The following is a 20,297-nucleotide window of genomic DNA, read 5'->3' as shown; positions in this document are numbered from 1 at the left end:
ACTACTAGTACTGGGACGCCCCGCACCACAACCACCATCATCACTCTACACTGCCCTGAGGCTATACTCTTCCCGTGGGGAGTTGTACTACACTCTGCTGCACCCACAACACCAGCCTCAGCGGTCTGCCCTGCAGCGGCGGTTCATCCTGACCGCAATCCACGGGTGGCGTAGTTGGACATTTAATCGTAAAAACCACATAAATAGACTGCCACTGGTTTGACCACCCTGAGCCACGGGACTGGGTCGCCGCCACGGTGACTACAACCCCCAGCATCCACAAAAAGGCCCGGTTCCGGGTTCCCCACGTGGCCCAGGGGGTGCGTCAACTTTGGCGTAGTCGGCAGGATTGCGACCAACCCGCCACAAACGGGTATTGCGTGCCTGAAAAGAGACTGATTTATTGTATTAAAGATGGCGACCGCCCCAGAAGAATGAGCGCCATAATGTGCGCGCCAAAAGACAACAGGAAACCACCTCCCATCGTGGGCCAGGTCCCAGAATGGCGTCAAAGAAGGAGCCCACCCCCAACAGCCATGAGTGCGGCTGTAGAGATGTCCATCAATGTGGGGGGGCTGCCCCTGAAGGTGATTGTCAGCAGGTGGCCCCAAGACCACCCCCAATGGGGGCGGACAGGAAAGAAAACTGTGGGGCAGGGTGCGGTCTGGATCAGTCTGGACAGACTGCACCCGGGAATGGAAGGAACACCAAACACCACCAGCACCTTGGCCCGTAGCCTGTTTCAGGATGAACCGCCATGCAGCCTAACCGAATTGCTGGCACAGCTCCCCAGGGACCTGGAGTGTGCGCGAGCTGCACTGGAGGATCTGGACCGGAGGATGGTCCGGGCGCAGCAGGATGTGTTTGGCGGATGGAAGGAGGAGTTGGCCCGGCAGCCTGTAGCCCACCAGCAGGAGGCGTTACCAGGGCCGAGCAGCGCGCCTGCCTCCGAGGGCGGTGAAGGTGGACCGGTGGCCGAGGACGACGCCGCGGAGGAGGCCATAAAGACCGAGGCAGGTAACGGGGACATCATCACCCCAAGCCCTGAGGCCACAAGCCTACCCCCGCCTCCCGTTGCGGGACCCGAAGCCCCGGGAACCGTACCTGACACCACGCCTCCACCGCTACCAGCTAGGCCTCAGGCTGCAAGCGCTGCTGTCACGCCCCGCCCCGTGCCCTTTAAACCCGGGCACAATAAAGAAACAGGCGCCACAAGCCGGGTCGCCAGGCCTAGTGCACCCGGGCGTCACTGCCTCACGAGCGCCCCCTTCCTTGATGGTGCCACTCCCGGGCACAACCGGAAGACGCCCACCGGCCTGGTTGCCAGGACGAGTGCCCACGGGCGCTGCTCCCCGACCGGGGCCCCCTGCCATATGGCCCCTGGGCGCGGATCTATTCGCCCACCACACCGGCCCGGACGGACTGCCCCTGGTATGGCCGGCCGACCTGGTCAGCAGCCGCCAATGGAGAGACCAGCCCCCGCGCGAACCCCTGATACCAGCTCCGGAGCCCAGAGAGATAAGCCATCCCCCGCTGGAGGATGCCCAGTTCGAGTAGGACCCCACTGGAGAAAACCTGATGGGGTTCACCCAGGAAACCCAGGCGGACGCAGCCCGTCGACTGGAGTCCTGCCGCCAGCAGTTGGCGACATTTGAGAGGGAGCGGCGGGAGCGACGTGTCAGGGAGGAGCGGCTCCAAGCACAGAGTGCGGAGCAAAAGAGGAGAGTCCGACAGGATCCCCGAGCCTCCCGCGGTCCCCGAGCCACCGGGACCGTGGTGAAAGTCCAGATGGAGCGCAGCTGGGGCTTCATCAGGGATCCTGAGACCACAGACGACGTCTTTGTGACCCGCAGGGACGTCGAGAGCCACCTGCCAGAGGGACATCGCGGGTGAGATCTATACCCTGGTGACGTGGTCACCTACACCCGGCACAAGGGCGCAAAGGGACTGTACGCCCTCTGTGTCCATAGAGTGGTAGGAGAGGAGGAGCAGTACCACTCGGACCCCGAGTACCAAGAGGGCCAGGACGGGCCTGAAGACTACCCGGAAGAAGGTGCGCAAGGAGGACACCGCTAAAGTGGCAGCGCACAAATGTATATAGTTACCCGTCAGGGTATAAGAACTGTTGTGGGACTGTTTCCACTGAGAGTGTGGTCCCCGTTGTGACTATTATGGGACTGCTACCTGTTTAAAAGTTGCCCCTTTCCTTAATCTGGCTGGGGACTGAGAACAGCCATCCCCTTCCCTACCTGGCCGAGGACTGAGAGCGGCCGCCCCTGTAAATAGTTGCGCATCCTAAAGCGCCCCCTACTGGTTTTATAAAAGACTGCAACGTCTACCTCGGGACAGAGAGTCCCTCACGTTTAAAAGTTTGCTGAAGTTTTTGCACTTAAAAGAAGAATGAACACCCGGTCGCAAGATGCACCGCGGCCAGGATCCAAGAATATGTTTTACTTAAAAATGTTTTATATGGAAAAGTTTTATATGCTGCTAGGTGATAATGCAAATGTTTTATATGATGTTTTATATGACAAAAGAGTTCCGGTAGTATTGACAATATCTAATGAAAGAAAAGTGTTGAAAAAGAGAAAAGTGTTTCCCATAAAGGGAATTGAACAATGTCGTCCGTTTTCTAATGTAGAAATGTTTTGAAAAAGTTCTGCATGTCTGGTAATCAAATGTCTTTACTCTTTTCCAGCCCGAGGAAGTGCTGTGGTTTACCAGGGGGAAATGTAGCGCCCCGAGGGTTCGGCCGCTACAGGGGTATTGCACCTCTGCCAGAGGTGCGATATCCCACTCCCGGGTAAGGATGGTGTGTGGAGCGGGACTCAGTTAGCTGCATGCATCACACACACCCCATTTCCGGGGGACAGCTCAACGGTGCTCCCATTAGTACAGTAATGCAGGCACGACAGAACATGTCCCTGGCTGGAGTGGGGAGGGGGGAGGAAAACCCAGTGATGTAGGAGCAGGAGGGGACGGTTTCTGGGCATAGGTAGGAGCCCATTGGTTGCAAGTCACCTGGGCTCATACACTAGAGGAAGGTATATAAGGTGGGCACCATCTTAGTTCTGGGTTGAGTACAGTGCAGAGAGAGGAGGAGTTCAGCCAGAGAGGGCTGACAGGGAGCTGTGGCTCAGTCTGGGCCCAGCTCCACGAGGCAGGCCTAGGGTGAAGGCCGGAGCCAGAAGAGAGGAACAGAAACAGAAAGGAAAAGAAGGGAACAGAAACAGAAAGGAACAGCAAAGAAAGAGAAGTACCCAAAGTGTAGAAAGGCCCAGAGACACGAAGGCGGAAGGAACCCTAAAGACCCAGGAGATTGCGGGTGACGGGTTGGCAGAACAGGGTACCGGATCCCAAGTTGGTGGAGGTGCCTAATCCTTAACCAAGATACGGAGGTCGTGATCATTTACTGGTGCGACCCCTCACTACACCTACTAGCAAGGCACACCACATAGGGTCAGGGAAGTGGACACCCAGTCCTCCCAGGAGAAGACCCGAGGCAGCTGGACAGAAGTAGTGTCACTGGTGGGGCACGGCTGACGAAAGGATAGAAGGGAGTCCTGTGCCACACTCCGGAATTGCCTGGGGGTTGATCGAGCCCCCTGCCTGGTGGACGCAGCACGGCTCAGGCGGTCCTATCTGTGCACAAGTGACCTGGATGAGAACTGTGAGTAAAGAACCTGAACTGCAACACCTTGCCTCTGTGCTTTCTCACCGCGTCAGCACTACTAGTACTGGGACGCCCCGCACCACAACCACCATCATTACTCTACACTGCCCTGAGGCTATACTCCTCCCATGGGGAGTTGTACTACACTCTGCTGCACCCACAACACCAGCCTCAGCGGTCTGCCCTGCAGCGGCGGTTCATCCTGACCGCAATACACCGGTGGCGTAGTCGGACATTTAATCGTAAAAAAACACATAAATAGACTGCCACTGGTTTGACCACCCTGAGCCACGGGACCGGGTCGCCGCCACTGTGACTACAACCCCCAGCATCCACAAAAAGGCCCGGCTCCGGGTTCCCCACGCTTCCCAGGGGGTGCGTCATATGCATGTGTCACACAGCACATGGCCAGATAAGATTGTAAAATGTTAAAATGACATTTCCTGGTGAATGCATTTGTCAAGGTTGAAAGCAATACAAAAGTGCAAAAACGCATAAAAAATGCTACTTGTGAACATAGCCCAATGTGTGGAGGAGTATTTTTGTTTTTGGTTATTTATTTTACCTTATACACAAGTCTTTACCCTGGAAAGGATGTTCCTTAACATATTTCACAGGAAAACCGTTTCAGTTTAGTTTTTGAATGTTTTATTGTGAGCCCGTAAAAGTGGCTTAATACCTCTGACCACGTTGTTGACAGCAGTGACCTGGGGGTCAGAAATGCTTCCTGGGGCGATCCCCATGCTGTCCCCATGTCATTTGAGCACTGTCACTATCGTTTTGGGCACTTTTTAGGCTTTCTACAGACTGCCGGGGGTGCCGCCGCAAAAATGCTCAGGTCTCCCATAGACTAACATTGGGCTCGTTGCTCGGGTCGAGCACCCGAGTATCACGGCGAGCTCGGCTCGAGCTTCGAGCACCCGAGCATTTTAGTGCTCGATCAACACTAATGACTATGCTTATTTTTATTTTTTTAAGTGCTTATATTTAATACTATGCTTATTTTTCCTTTATAATTGTCTGCGCTAATATATGACTTTGCTTATTTTCCTTTTATAAGTACCTTGATAAAATGTTTGACCATGCCAATTTTCCTTTCTTTAAGTGCTTGCATTTAATACATGACTATTCTTATAGGGTATGCTTCATAAGCTGATTCTCTGGATCACAGCACAGAAGTATAAAAGAACTAGTGAATACTGTAGTTTCTCCAGCGATCAATAAGCGCAGCTAATGAGGCGTGGCCTGACTGTCTTCCTGAGCAGACGTGCTCCACAGATGCTCCTCAGACTTTAATCTTTTCAGAGGCCCACGCATTCTTAAAAAGAAGAATCTTGGCTCTATCGAGCCCTCACAGACCCGGTGAACCCCTGGTGCCCTCCTATCATTCAGCCTGGCACCCTTGGTGAGAACGGGGAGTAGAGACGGCCGGGAACCCAGGAGAGAAGGCGCCATCTTGAGACGCAACCTCCTTCATCAGCTTACCACCGGAGATCTCCGTGGGCTGTGTCTTGCAGCAGCCTAGCTGTGTGGCAGCGGAATGGGCGCCCTGTCCGGAGAGAGGCTGCGGTGATCGAGTGGAGGTCAATGGATGGGAGATAATCCGGGGCCCGGTCGGCGGAGGGATCTGGAGCTAGATGCCGCGGCCATTTTATTCTTAGGTGCCTCAACATGAGGAAAGCACAGTGAGTGATCTCCCCTGAGACACAAGCAGAGACCCCCTATACATCACTCCTCATAATCCCACACCTTTTCCCACGTCCAAAATACCCAGCCCTTCTAGACTACAGATTACGTTCCACATACTTTCTGGGCAAATAATAAGGGTACTTTGGGACTATTTTTTGGTGACAGCACAATGTAGTCTCCACGCTGCTGCTGTGAGAATCTTTCCCTGTGTTTTCTAATGCAAGTCTGTCATCTACTGGAACTTTTGGGAAACACAGTAAACACCAAATTATTCCCCAATGTATAGAGAAGTAATTTTGTCCTGTTCCTAACCCCATTATGTTGACCCCAAGATGAGGTGACTCCTACTGCGCAGACCTCTATAAAAGCGGCACAAAGCATTTTTATTCACAGAGAGCAGTGAAGCTAAGCTAACATTCCAATGTAGAGAACACGCTTAATACTTTTATATCTTGATCCCATTAATAAAAGTAAAAATGACCAGGGGCAGACCTCGCAAAACAGCGTCACCTACTAAACTGACTGAATTTTTCTCATGGGGAGCGGCACAATCTACATCCAATCAGAAAGAGACACAACGAGACTCCTCGCCACCCTCTGGTCGCTCCTCCCATGAAAGTTCAACTATGGGAGAAGACCCAGGGACTGCAGATGCTCCGTTAGCCAAAAACATGATGCAAGAGTTACTGAGCACTCTGCGTAAATCTTTAAAGGATGATATGAAACAAATGGTGAGTGCCCTGAAAAAAGATGTGAGAAACCTGGAGGAGCGTACCTCACGGTTGGAGGACAAAATGGTAGAATTTGCGGATTCTCACAATTCTCTGGTTGATGCATACTACGAATTAAAAGATACCTCAGAATATATTAGAAATAAAATGGGAGACCAAGAGGACAGGTCTCGTAGGAATAACGTGAGACTACGTGGGATTCCTGAAAGCGTCAAAAACTCTGATCTACCCCAATTTTTTCACAACCTGCTGCAGTCCATACTTCCAGACGCATCTAACTCTGAGTTGGTAGTGGATAGAATTCACAGGGTTCCTAAACCTAAACATGTAAATCCCTCACTGCCTAGAGATACTCTGGCAAGGATTCATTTTTTCACCATCAAAGAAAAATTTCTACGCTGCATCAGAGATAATCCAGATCTACCTGCTCCGTTTCAAGGGATCACTATTTTTCAAGATCTGTCAGCCGCCACTTTAGCAAAACGCAAGGAGTTTGTTCCTCACACATCAATTTTGAGAAACGTCGGCATTCCCTACCGCTGGGGACACACGGTCAAATTAATAATCATTAAAGACGATGACGTGGTGGTCTGCCTGTCAACGCGGCAAAACAACTCAGCAAATGGAAGCTTCTTCCGGAAAGGTTTGTCTCACCTATTCCTCCAGAACAACAGTATAAAAAAATTCCAACTGACTGGATCACTGTAAATCGTTGAGGTCTGCAGTCTTTTCTTTCTGGGAGTCCACCTCTATTCTCCAATTTTGTATTTGTTGTTTTCTCTTGTTGCCTTTCGGCACGGGAGTACGGACCTGACGACTTCGGTCCTTTTTTGTTGTGTCCGTATTCTTTGAATACCCCCACTCGATGGCGTATATCCAGATGGTTCGCTATCATTTGAATACTTGTTCCATATATGTGTTTTTGGTTGTTCTATTTTTTTTTTTCCTAGATATGTTTATGTTTGGTTAATTAACCCTCACCCACTGGGTCCCTATTCTCCAAATGCTCAAAATGATATTGTTCTATCTCTCTCCATGTCAGGAATATGTATTGATGTACAAATGTTTTCCCCTTTGATCGTACTCAAGAACTTTGAACATTGCCATGGGTATTAAGGTCTTATCTCTTAATGTGAGGGGTTTAAACTCCCCTTTTAAAAGGTCTCTCCTCTGGAAAGAGATAGGATCATCTAAATGTGAAGTTATTTATTTGCAGGAGACTCATTTGCTTTCCCAAGACGCACCTAGATTATCCAATATTCACTTCCCCACAATAATTCAGGCCAATGCCCCAAATAAAAAAGCGGATGTTGCAATGCTCATAAAACATACCATATCATATTCCATGTTGTCCCTCTATACTGACCCCAGAGGGAGATACATAGTCCTATCTTGTTTACTAATTAATTCCCAATACACGATTGTGACTTTATATAGTCCTAATAACAAACCCAAAATTTTCTTCTCTAAAGTTCTTTAAAAAATTTGCTCCGTTTCTCAAGGACCATTGATAATTTGCGGAGAGTTCAACGTCCCTGTATCTAGAGATTTAGACACGGACTCGGATCGAACCACGGGACGGGAGGAGTTAAAAGGAATTATATCAGAAGAAGCTCTCCACGATGTTTGGAGATACCACCATGCCAACGAAAGGGACTATACGTACTTTTCCCCTAGATTTTCATCACTTTCTCGAATAGACTATTTTTTAGTAAATAGAACAGCAATCCTCACATATAGGTTCAATAACCTGGTCCGATCATGCCCCAATTATATTGGAACTCGATGACGGTTGTGCTCCACCCTCTGCGTTTACTTGGCGTTTGAACACTTTTCTTTTAAAATCTGCTCATAATAGGGAATATCTCTCTAATGAACTGAAACATTTTCTCGAAATTAATGATAATGGAGAAGTTTCCGATGAGACTTTATGGCTATCGCAAAAAGCTTTTATGAGAGGTTTATGTATAAAATTGGCTTCACGAGAAAAAAGACGCAGAGAGTGCGAAGTGCAATCAGTCATAAATAAAATTAAAATCTTGGAAAACAACCAGAAACAAAACAAGACCCCGGCAGTTAATAGTGCTTTGCTGGAGAGTAGAAATGACCTTCGGAAACTCTTATTATTCAATTATGAACATAATTTAAAACGTGTTAAAGCAAAATACTATACTTTGGGGGATAGAGCAAGTGCTGTACTGGCCCGTAGAGTGAAAAAACTGACTGCTAAGGGGAGGATTGACCATTTGCTTCAGACGAATGGGGACAAAATTTTTGACCCAATAGAGATTGCCAACGCATTTGCGGAATATTATTCTCATTTGTATAATCTGAATAAGGATCGTACCATCCGACATCCCTCGACTCTACATATAGAACAATTTTTAAAACCTATTGACTTACCAAAAATCTCACAATCCCAACTTGAATCTTTGAACTCGCCTATACAGGTTGGTGAAATAAAAAGTGCAATTAAAGCCTCTAAATTACACTCCACTCCAGGGCCAGATGTCTTTGCCAATGAATTTTATAAACTGCTTTTGGAGCAGTTATCCCCGAACTTGCAGCGACTATTTTTGGACTGGAGAATCAAGGGTAAAATCAATCCATTATTCTTGGAAGCGACTATAGTTACCCTCCCAAAACCAGGCAAACCCCCAAATAAACCTGAAAATTTCAGACCTATTTCACTACTGAACTGTGACCTTAAATTGTACTCTAAAATTCTAGCCCAAAGAATGAATACGGTCCTTCCTCAGCTGGTAGCTCCAGATCAAATGGGTTTTGTGCCGGGTAGACAAACCAGAGACACCACTCGACGTGTTCTAAACTTAATCCACAGAGCAGAAAAATCTGGGGTCCCCAGTGTGCTCATTTCGTTGGACGCAGAAAAAGCGTTTGATCGAGTACACTGGGGATACCTTCAAGCAGTCTTGACTAAATTTGGGCTCATTGGACACATACAGAAGGATATAATGGCGTTATATTCCTCCCCAAGTGCGAAGGTATTAGCAGCAGGCTTTAGCTCAGAACGGTTTCATATCTCGAATGGAACTCGCCACGGGTGTCCGTTGTCGCCTGCAATTTTTGCTTTGGTAATGGAACCCTTGGCGCAGGAGATTCGTACTTGTAAAGATATCTTTGGAATAAAAATGGGATCCGTGGCCCACCCAGTTGGTCTGTATGCGGATGACGTAATTATCTCTGTAACACACCCCGAAACTTCTCTCCGAGCACTGTTGTCTATTCTCTCTCGGTTCTCAGAAGTATCTCTCTACAAATTGAACTCTGCGAAATCAGTGCTCCTTCCGATTGGCTGTCCCCCTGGATTAATTTCTAATTTAAAAAAGTCTCTGCCATTTACATGGGCTAAAACTCCATTCTCTATCTGGGAATTCACCTAGTCTCCCCCTCTAAAATCTTAGTCTCTAAAAATATTTCAGAATTACTAAATTCTATCAAGCCAGAGCTCAAAAGACTGAGCACCTTAGAACTCTCTTGGATGGCCCGTATACAAACGTGTAAAATGACATTTTTACCTAACATTCTATATCTTTTAAGATGCATACCACTTCCCATACAAAAAAAACTACTAGACGAAATCCAAGCTCTACTACTTCGTTTTATTTGGGGTGGCAAAAAATCAAGATTCCAGAGCTCCCTGCTGTTTTATAGAATGGGAGAGGGAGGTTTGGGACTACCGAATATCCATCTCTACTATAAGGCATGCACGATTGATGTTCTTAGAGAATGGTGGGACCCTACGTCCAATCTCTCGTGGGTTCAAATGGAAAAATTAGATACCAAACTTCATTCTTCTAGACTCATGTTGGAGGCGGAATTTCTGCTCCCGAGGTCTCAATCTTGCTCACTCCCTACAATGACTCATGCTCTTAAAATGTGGAGAGAGCTGATTTTTAAAAAAATTATACACATTCCGTTGAAATATATCTCGCTTAGGAGTGTTGATCTGGTGGTCCCGTTCTCTCAATTCCACCGTTGGGAAGATTACGGCATTCCTAATTTGCAGTCTATGTTTTCAGCTAGTTCTATCAAAACGTTTGACGAACTATCCTCCATATATCAACTCCCTGGTAACCTTCACTTTTCCTATGTTCAACTGAAGAGTTTCCTATCCTCTTCTCCAGCAATTGTGTCACGGCTGGCTCCATCCACAATACAACACTTTGTTCTGGGGAAGAAGAGATTCTCCAGGGGTGTCTCGGTAGCATATAATTTTCTCAATTCTCCCTCTGATAACACTAAGCTCCCGCACATGGTTAAATGGGAATCAGATTTGGGCACTTCGTTTACTCATGACCAATGGCAATTAGCCTTATCTTGGCCCCTTAAAAGTTCGTCATGCATAAACCACCTAGAAATTGCAAAAAAAATTCAACTCCGTTGGTATCTACCCCCAAACCGTATAGCTCATCGATCCCAGGGAACATCTCCTCTATGTTGGAAAAAATGTGGAGAAATAGGCACACTCTTGCATTCTTGGTGGTCATGTTCTAAATTAAATAGCTTTTTGAAGGAAATATTTAGGATCTTGTCTTCTTGTGCTGGAAGTGACATCCCAATGAATCCTGCATTAGCTTTACTGAACATAGGCATTACTGACCTCCTGTACAAGAACAGGTGGCTCTGTTCTTTTGTATTAACTGCAGCCAGACAAGCTCTTGCCTCCAAGTGGAAATCCCACTCTGCTGCATCAACGGATGACACCTGGTGGAGAGCCGACTCATATAATTCTTATGAAAAGATTCTGTCATGGGACGCTTCAAAAAAAGATAGGACCCAACAACGGTGGTGCGCATGGCCAGAAGTTAAAGCACTTTTTCATGGCCAAAAATCTTAGGTATAATATGCTCATTGTTACCGTTATACCATACGTTGTTTTTCTGTGGAAACTAGATTTAGTTCCCTTTCTGCGTACGATCCCTGACGGTATCTACTTCGTAGAATATACCCCTCCTTGTTTGTCCCCCCATCCCTCCCCCCCTCCCCCTACTGAGAGGTTGGCTTATATTCTGCTGCTCTTCCTCTTCTATTCCCCAGGTTCATGACACTAGAAGTTCCTTGCTATTTGCTCTCAAATGCTGTATTGTACACTAAATATCATATGTGCTGTACCTGATGGCCTTTTTTCTTTGTTATGTTGAAAAACTTTAATAAAAATTTATTGTTAAAAAAAATAAATAAGTGCAGCTAATGAAAAGATGTTGGCTGCTGGCTCATTCTGTCTAAACCTAATATGTGCAGTGGGACAGAACAGTCCAGGACATTGACTTGTTTGTTCTGTTCCTGCTGTACAGCATTTTGGCAGCATCCGTGTTGACTGTGGGGACCCCCAACCAAACCCAGACGCTCAGCCCCCCTACCGCCACCCCTTCCTTAACAATACAATAATGTAACTCTTACAACTGGATGGGTGAGGATCGGTCACAGCTTTATTAACTCTTTAACTCATTCCATTAGAAAGGTATTTTATTCCACAATAATTCCGCTTGTTGCAGCATGCCCTGTGTCTCCACACCGGCAAGTTGGCCAACAAGAGTAACTTTCCAACATGTCCTTTCTATTTCAGGCCGCTGTGACTTGAAAAGTCTATGATTCTCCATTTTGCAGTCTTCACATCAGGGAGTGTGGGTGGGATGTTCGACTCTGGGACCAGCAAAGAAAGGAAGTAACGTGGGATGTTCCGGTGTTTATGTATCCATGGGACGGCTTGTAGCAGCCGTCCCTTTTCGCTTCATTGGACCCTTCCGGGGGCTTCAGGATCAGTCAGTAAGGGGCAGCGAACGGGGGGGGGGGGTCACCAATCGCCACGGCCTGGGGAGGGGCCACCACAGTCAGTGACTCCTTCCTTATTTAGTATGAAGTCTACCAGAAAAGCTAGAAAATCTTCATTCATACAGAGTACTGAAAATGTATTGATTTTGTAATGTCCAACTTACACTGTCATGAACATGCTACAACTCTGTGGAGAAAAGCTAGTCAATTTATTCCATGATTTGAGTACTGGGCTGAATATATAATTGTAATGATATAGTCAATTAATTTTGAAAGGATGTTGCCATTCTGCTACTAGTAGCTAGTAATGTAAGTATTCCCTGCATATTATACTGCTTTATACTGTAAATATGACAACCTTTCTTGTATGCCATGTATACATATAGTGTGTTGGTATTTGTGTTATTTTACTAAACTAATGGAACAAACTAGCTTTATTTTTGTTCACTTTATTATGGTAAGGCTATGTGCCCACGATGCAGAAATGCTCCGGATTTTTTCCTGAGCGTTTCTGCATCTCCTTGGCAGAAAAAAACGCATGCGGATTGTACATGCGTTTTTTCTGCCAGGGACAAGCGGATGTCCCGCCTTTTTCACATGCGATTTCGCATGTGGGTTGTCAAGCGCTTTCCAAGCGATTTTAGCATCACTTGGAAAGTGCTTGACAACTTGGTCACACTATATAAATCCATGCAACCGGAATGGATTTATATAGTGTGATCAAGTTAATAGTTAAAAAGAATGGTAAAAAATAAACATTATACTCACCTTCTGATGGACCCCGGTCTCCGTGCCCGGTGCGTTCGGTGTGTTGGGCGCCTTGCGGTGGTGTAAAAGGTCCTTTTGGACCATCGCAAGCTGCCGGGGAGCCAGGACGCACCGTACAGGAGACCGGGGGACATCAGAAGGTGAATATAATGTTTATTTTTTATTTTAAATTCTTTTTTTTACAGGTACTATGGTACCTGGGTCTGGAGGAGAGTCTCCACTTCTCCAGACAACGGTACCATCCGCACATTGAATCGCTTAATATCCGCATGTGCACATGTAGTCATGGGGATATTATGCGATTCATTGCAAGTCAATGGCGGCGAAAATGCAGCGATTATGCAAAATTAATGGTAGTGCTGCGGATTTTTCCGCAATGATAATCCGCAGCGGAATTTTCCGCAGCATGTGCAAATGCGGATTATCATTGAGAAACATAGCAGACCTTCTACCAAGCGTTTTTTAAGCGTTTCAGCGGCGGAATTGCCGATGTGGAAAAGCTTAAAAAACACATCGTGGGCACACAGCCTAACAGCTTTTTGGGGATATACTTGAGTCTGACACATTCACTTTAGTATTTCTGAATTAATCCACAACTAATTAATCGTATGTCTATCAATGAAAATATTATCAATAGGGGTAAGGGAAGAAACACCAATTTCCTAAAGTCACGATATCTCTCTATCCATGTGTTCCTCTAGATGGGAATGATAATATGTAAGAGCATCATTGATATGTGGTATGTTTCAAAGCACTAATAGGATAAATGGGCATCATTATTTCAGCCTAATGATTCTTCCTGTTATTTTCTACGCTCACACTCCAGATTTATCTCTAAGTGAGTATACGTGTTTTACAAGCTTAAATGCCTATTTTAACTTGAAGATAGAAAAAATATTATAGTAGTTTATGTACATGAAAAAAAAAAATATAGTGTGTGCAAATGTTTTAGGCAGGTGTGGAAAAATTGCTGCAAAGTTGGGATGCCCCAAAAAATAGAAGTGTTGATAGTTTATCAGTTTCTGAAGTAACTCATGAAAGAGGTCGTTCCAAACATCTTGGAGAACTAGCCACAGATCTATGGATGTAGGATTGTGTAAATTCATCTGTCTCTTTATGTAAAACCAAACAGGCTAGATGATGCTGAGTTCAGGGTTCAGTGGAAATCATAGCGTCTCTTCCAGGTGGAGAAAATTGCAGCAGGTGGTCTTAACTGATAAGTCCAAATTTTAAATATTGTGCTTTAACAGAAGGTAGTTTGTGAAAGTGCTGGAGAGTGGTACAATAATGAGTGTCTGCAGGCAACAGTGAAGCCTCCTTGGCACAGGTTCATTGCAATTTTGGTGCTACATTTCAACATATTGAACTGGGGATTTGGTCAGGAATAATTGTGTGCACAATGCTAAGAAATACAGGCAGATACTTATCCATCGTGCAATACCATCCAGGAGGCACCTGTTTGATTTAAAATTTATTCTGCAGCAGTACAACTATCCCAAACATAGAGCCAATGTCACTATGAACTATCTTCAGGGTAAAGAAGAACATGGAGTCTTAGAAGTGATGATATGGCCGCCACAGAGCCCTAATGTCACTATCATCAAGTCTGTTTGGGATTACACAAAGAGACAGAAGGATTTGAGCAAGCCTACATTCACTAAAGATCTGTTGTTAGTTTTCCAAGATGTTTGGAACAATCTTGCTTCCTCCCTACCAAGTTCCTTCAAAAACTGTGTGCAAGTGTAAATAAAACAAAAAAAAAAGGGTGGTTACTTTATTTCATTCATGTCTTAATGTTTCTATATGACTGATTTCAGTAATATCCCTCTGGCTTCTTCTCTTTGAAGAGGATCACTTAACTTCCTTTAGCCAATTGAGTAGTACAACTGAAATAATATGGAAATTTTCTGGGGCATACATTTTTTGACAAAGGCATTGTTTGCCTTCTAAAAACCTATGTGTTGGCCTGTCTTCTGCTGGTTAAAGAATAAGTTATCTGAGATTATATAATTGGCTTTGTTCTGATGGGGAAGATAATAATTATCTAACTTTTTCTGAGCCTCACTCAACTCATTTATGATCACAAGAGCTCAGTTAAACAAAGATAGGAGTTATAAACTCTCTCGTCAGAAGGAGCTTGCTGACAGATTCTCAGGTAACTCATTCAGCAGTCGGCAAATAATCCGTACAACACAGAGGCCATGGTAGGCAAATGTTTCAAATGTTTATTACAACCCAAATTCAAACAGTAATATTAGCCAAAAATACATTAATATAAGTAAATGAAAAAAATGCTTCTAGCAATGACCATTCCCTATAAGGGAGGAGTGGGGTGGTCACCACATCTCCACTATGTGTACTGCTTATCTCTGCCTTCTCATAAGTGTGCCTGCCAGTAGACATACAGCACCTCTGTGAACCCCCATGTCTTTTCAATTATGTCCTGATCTCTCTATACCGTCAGTGCATTATTCACATTAACCATTAGAAGGAAAAAAATGATACAATTCATCCTTCCAAGACTGAAATAACATGTAGGAATCCCAGGAAGGGCACCAGGCTGTTTTCAAGTGAAAAAAACAGGACCATGAAGGTTAAAATGCCTTAAAATTCCATTAAAACTAGTAAGCTGGCATTCTTCATTTACATGTTTTTAGTCATTATCCCCTTCAGGGCCACAACCAAGAATTTCAGGGCCCCATACTGGCAAAATTTTCAAGCCCCCTTGAGACTCTGCCAGGCTTCACCCCAGCTCCACCTCCACCCTTCAAATCTTCCACCGTCCCACCTCTGACTCTTGGAAAAACTTCACTTCTGCACCACGTCCTCACCAATCACACATTAACAGTTTCCATCGGACACCACATCACATACATACTGTAGCCATCAGCTTTTGTTTTGGCCAAACGATTTTTTAAGCCGCCACCACGACAAGGTAGACTCTTCTTGCTGGGCCCTACTCTACTCTAACCTATTAAACATTTCTTAAAATATCCCATACTATTTTTAGGTATATTTTTCTTTATTTTTCTTTTAAGGGAATGAGTCACATACATTTTTTAAAATGACTAATAATACCACATGCAAGGAACAAATACCACCACACCATAACCAGACCACATATTACCACCACATAGCAACTAAATAATACCACACGCAAGGAATAAATACCACCACACCATGACCAGACCACATATTACCACCACATAGTGACTGAATAATACCACATACAAGGGACAAATACTGCCACACCATGACCAAACCACATATTACCACCACATAGTGACTGAATAATACCACATAGAAGAAACAAATACCGCCACACCATGACCAGACCACATATTACCCCACATAGTGACTGAATAATACCACATATAAGGGACAAATACTGTCTCACCATGACCAGACCACATATTACCACCACATAGTGACTGAATAATACCACATACAAGGTATAAATACTGCGACACCATGACCAGATCCCATATTACCACCACATAGTAACCGAATAATACCGCATGCAAGGAACAAATACCGCCACACCATCACCAGACCACTCAATACCACCACATAGTGACCAAATATAACAATACTGATCATTAATAAAAAAAAGAACAGAATTCTAGAATTCTAAGTGCCTTTATACACAGGGTTCTGTATATAGTGTCAGTGTACAGGTAATACAGGGATCACCAGTGCCATTATACACAGGACTTCTGTAAATAATGTCAGTGTTCAGGTAATAACAGTGAACACGAGTGACATTATACACAGGAGCTCTGTATATAGTGTCAGTGTTCAGGTAATACAGTGATCACCAGTGTCATTATACACGGAAGCTATGTACATAGTATATAGTGTAAGTGTACAGGTAATATACTGACTCACCAGTGGCTTAGTTGAAGATATTCATCTTTTCTTTTCTTCATCCAGCGCAGAAAGCCATGACTTCTTCCAGCCAGGACTCGTCTCTGCAGAAAAAAAACAGTTATCTAGAGCACCGCTTCCAGAGCACATTCCCCACTTTTTCCCCTTCTACACAGCTGGATACAGATGTGAACCCACCATTAATATATAATTAGTTATTATGCAACCCACTATTTCAAATATAAATTGTAATCCACCACTGCGCCCCCACCAACTATAAATAGCCACTTCCCCACCTAATAAATATATAAATTAGTTTGCACCTGTACTTTTTCTCCCAATTCAATACCAGTCACACTCCTGCATCTTAAACGTCCCCCACTCTGTAACTCCTGACCCCCCGATTCATTATATTTACATGCCCCCCTTCACCCCAATTCATTATGTCATGTCCTCTCTCTCTCACCTCCACCCTCTATTAATTATCAACTGCTCTCCCCCACATTGAATTCATCATTTACGCCCCCCACCCTCAATTTATCATTATTTGCTGCCCCACCTCCAATTCATCATCATTTACTGTCCCCCATCCCCCAGTCTCAATACCTCTTCAATTACTACCCCCATCCTCAAAATTCATCATTATTTGCTCTCCCCTAGCGCCCCAAGTCATCATATCCTCACCCACCTCCACCTTCAATTCATCATTTGCAGTCCCCATCCCCCTCACTTCATCATTAGCTGTCCCCCACCTCACTTCAACATTTGCAGTCCTCCTCCTACCCTCTCTTCATCATTCACTGGCCCCACTCCCCCCTCTCACTTTATTATTTGCAGTCCCCCATCCCCCTCTCACTTCATTATTTGCAGTCCCTCCCTCCTCACTTCATCATTTGCAGTCCCCCTCCCCCTCTCACTTCATCATTCGCAGTCCCCCTCCGACCCACTAGTGCTTAAAAATTGATGAAATGGATGATATTTATTTAGCCCTCCACTTCTTTACGCTGCCAGAGAAGTTTATACGTTTATTACCTTGAATGGTTTTAATCCCCATAGACACCATATTGCTGTTTTATACTTTCACCTTGATTTTTTGCTCATCATTGTTCCTCTTTCTGTAGGTCATCCTTACCTAATTTTATCAATAGAACAATAGAGCTGTCATTCTGTCAGTCATGTTATTTCTCCACATTATAATATAATGAGATTACTTCCAGAAGTCTTGTAAACAAAGATTTCCATGCTGTCCCTTTCAGAACTAGAAAAGATCACTACTTTGTACATCATTTTTAAGTGCATAGGCATACAAAAACAAAAATAAATCAAATAAAAAAAATTGCGATGGATGTTGAGATTAAAAGAATTAATGATCTAGTGAAGTCTCTTTGCTTTTTAACATCGTTGTCACTTCTACTGACTATTTTTGTCCAATGGCTAAGGAGACATTTTTTTTGTCTGCTTATTTTTCATTGATCGTGTAACTTGTTTGTAGCATTTGTGGTCACTGTCATAAATGTTTGTACCCAAACACAGCAATTATAATTTATAATGTATAACCATTCATGCCATTACTTTTAACCTTTTCCTCTTCCTGTGCTTTAATTTTTTTCCTCTTCTTCCTTGAGCCATAACTTTTCTTTTTCATATACATACTGTAGCTCCATGACAGCTTGCAATATAACTTGTAATTTTAAAGGGAATCTGTCACCCCTTGGGATGTATATGACCTACTAATATGGGCATACAGGTGATAGAAATGTTAAACTACACCTACCTGTATGCCTCATGGCTGCGGTCTTGTTGTTGTGAAATCATCTTTTATATCTTTATGTTAATGATTCTTTCCAGGCACTGGGCCCAGAAGAAATCACCGCCTCCTATCTGCATTATAATGTCAGCCCCCTCCTCTGCACATCACAGTGCCCTGTGACATGCGGTTGTGGAGCCGTAATCCCGCGTCAGCGCCCTGCACTCCCTCCACGATCCGTACCTCTTCCTCTCTTCTATGGGAGGAAGTCGCAGAGGCTCGCCGGCGACTGCGCAGAAGATCACGGAATACACTTTAAATGACATCTTGCTATTTATAATAATGGTACTGAAAAATGAAGAAAAAAAAATCAACGTGGAGTGATGATGAGAAAAGCAATGCTGCCATTGGTTTTAGATTTCATTTTTACAGTGTTCAACTTGCAGTTAAAATGATCTGGCAACATGATTCTGACGCGCCCCCTGGGCCGTGGGGAACCCGGAACCGGGCCTTTTAGGATAAATGCTGGGGGTTGTAGTCCTTGCGTGGCGATGTCCCGTGGCTCAGGGTGGTCAGACCAGTGGCGGATTTACTGGTATTGTCCGACTACGCCACCCATGGATTGCGGTCAGGGCGAACCGCCGCTGCAGGGCAGACCACTGAGGCTGGTGTTGTGGGTGCAGCAGAGTGTGGCATAACTCCCCATGGGAGGAGTATAGCCTCAAGGCAGTGTGTAGGGAGGATGGGGGTAATGGTGCAGGAGTAGCAGTGACGACACAGAGTCAGTGATCAGTCCAGGGCCTTTACTCACAGTTCTTATACTCCTGAACACTTCTACAGGTACCGGCTGCCCACGTCGCACTGTGCTCACCAGGTGAGGGGCTCGGCCGACTCCCAGGTATCTCTGAAGTGCTTCACAGGACCCCCTTTGTGTGTCCTTCCTCTGGCCTGTCATACCCCACCAGTGACCACGCTTCTGTCCAGCTGCCTTGGGCCTTGGCGGGCAAACGTGCGTTCCATTTCCCTGGAGCCTATGTGGTGCCTTCCTAGCGGGTGTAGCGAGGGGCTGTTCCACTTGAAATGTCACAGCCTCTGGTTCCTAGCTGAGGGTAGTTTCGTGCCTCCACTAGTAAGGGATCCGGTACCCTCTCTTGGCCTGACCCCTCTACGCAGGTAGATACGGGCGTGCAGTGGCGACTGGCCGGTCTGCACCCCTGGGATCCCTTCGTTCCTCTGTTCCTGGAGCCTCCTCCGCTCCCCTCTCCTTCCTCTCTTTCTCTTTCTCCAGGCTTAGGCCTCCTGACAGGGCCTGCCTGGGGGGCAGAGCCATGCAGCAGCTCTGCTCCCTGGCTTCTCCTCTCACAGAACTCACTCACTAAGATGGCCCCCACCTTTTATATCTCTCTCTTGTGCATCCAGGAACTGCTTCCTCTCTACCCCTGCACTACTGGGTTCCCCCTTCCTGGGTGTTCCCTCCCTCCCACTCCAGCCAGGGACAGGGACTGTCGTGTTCATCTCAGGAGCATATCGGTCGCCCTGTCCCCCGGAAATGTGGTGTAGTGCATGCAGCTGTCGGGGTCCTGATCCACACTCCATCCTTACCTGGAAGTGAGGTATCGCACCTGTGAGTGAGATGCAATACCTCTGTAGCAACCGAGCCCTCGGGGTGCTACATTCCCCCCTGGTAAATCACAGCACGTCCGCGGGCTTGAATAAAGTAAAAAGCATTTTTGTTCAAAGATATGCAAATTTTCGAATGCATCAACATATAATATTATCAACACAGTAGCTCATCCCTTTATGGGAGGCAATTTTCAGCAATCAAATATAAAACTCTTTTAAAAAAAAAATATGAAACTGCAAACACCATTAGCAGCAACTCATTCGGCGAAGTCTCTTTAACTGGTCACAGTCTCTGCGGTGACCCGGTGTCCATATCACCCTTCAAGGTGCAAGCTGTTGAGGTAAACCAATAGGGGGCACTTTAAGAAGTGCAACTATATACAGGGGTTGGCTGCTCCCAGTC

This window comes from Phyllobates terribilis, unplaced genomic scaffold, assembly GCF_046119375.1.
Source record: "Phyllobates terribilis strain yellow unplaced genomic scaffold, ASM4611937v1 Scaffold_2__4_contigs__length_985480577, whole genome shotgun sequence".
NCBI lineage: Eukaryota > Metazoa > Chordata > Amphibia > Anura > Dendrobatidae > Phyllobates > Phyllobates terribilis.
This window is presented reverse-complemented; position numbering follows the sequence as displayed.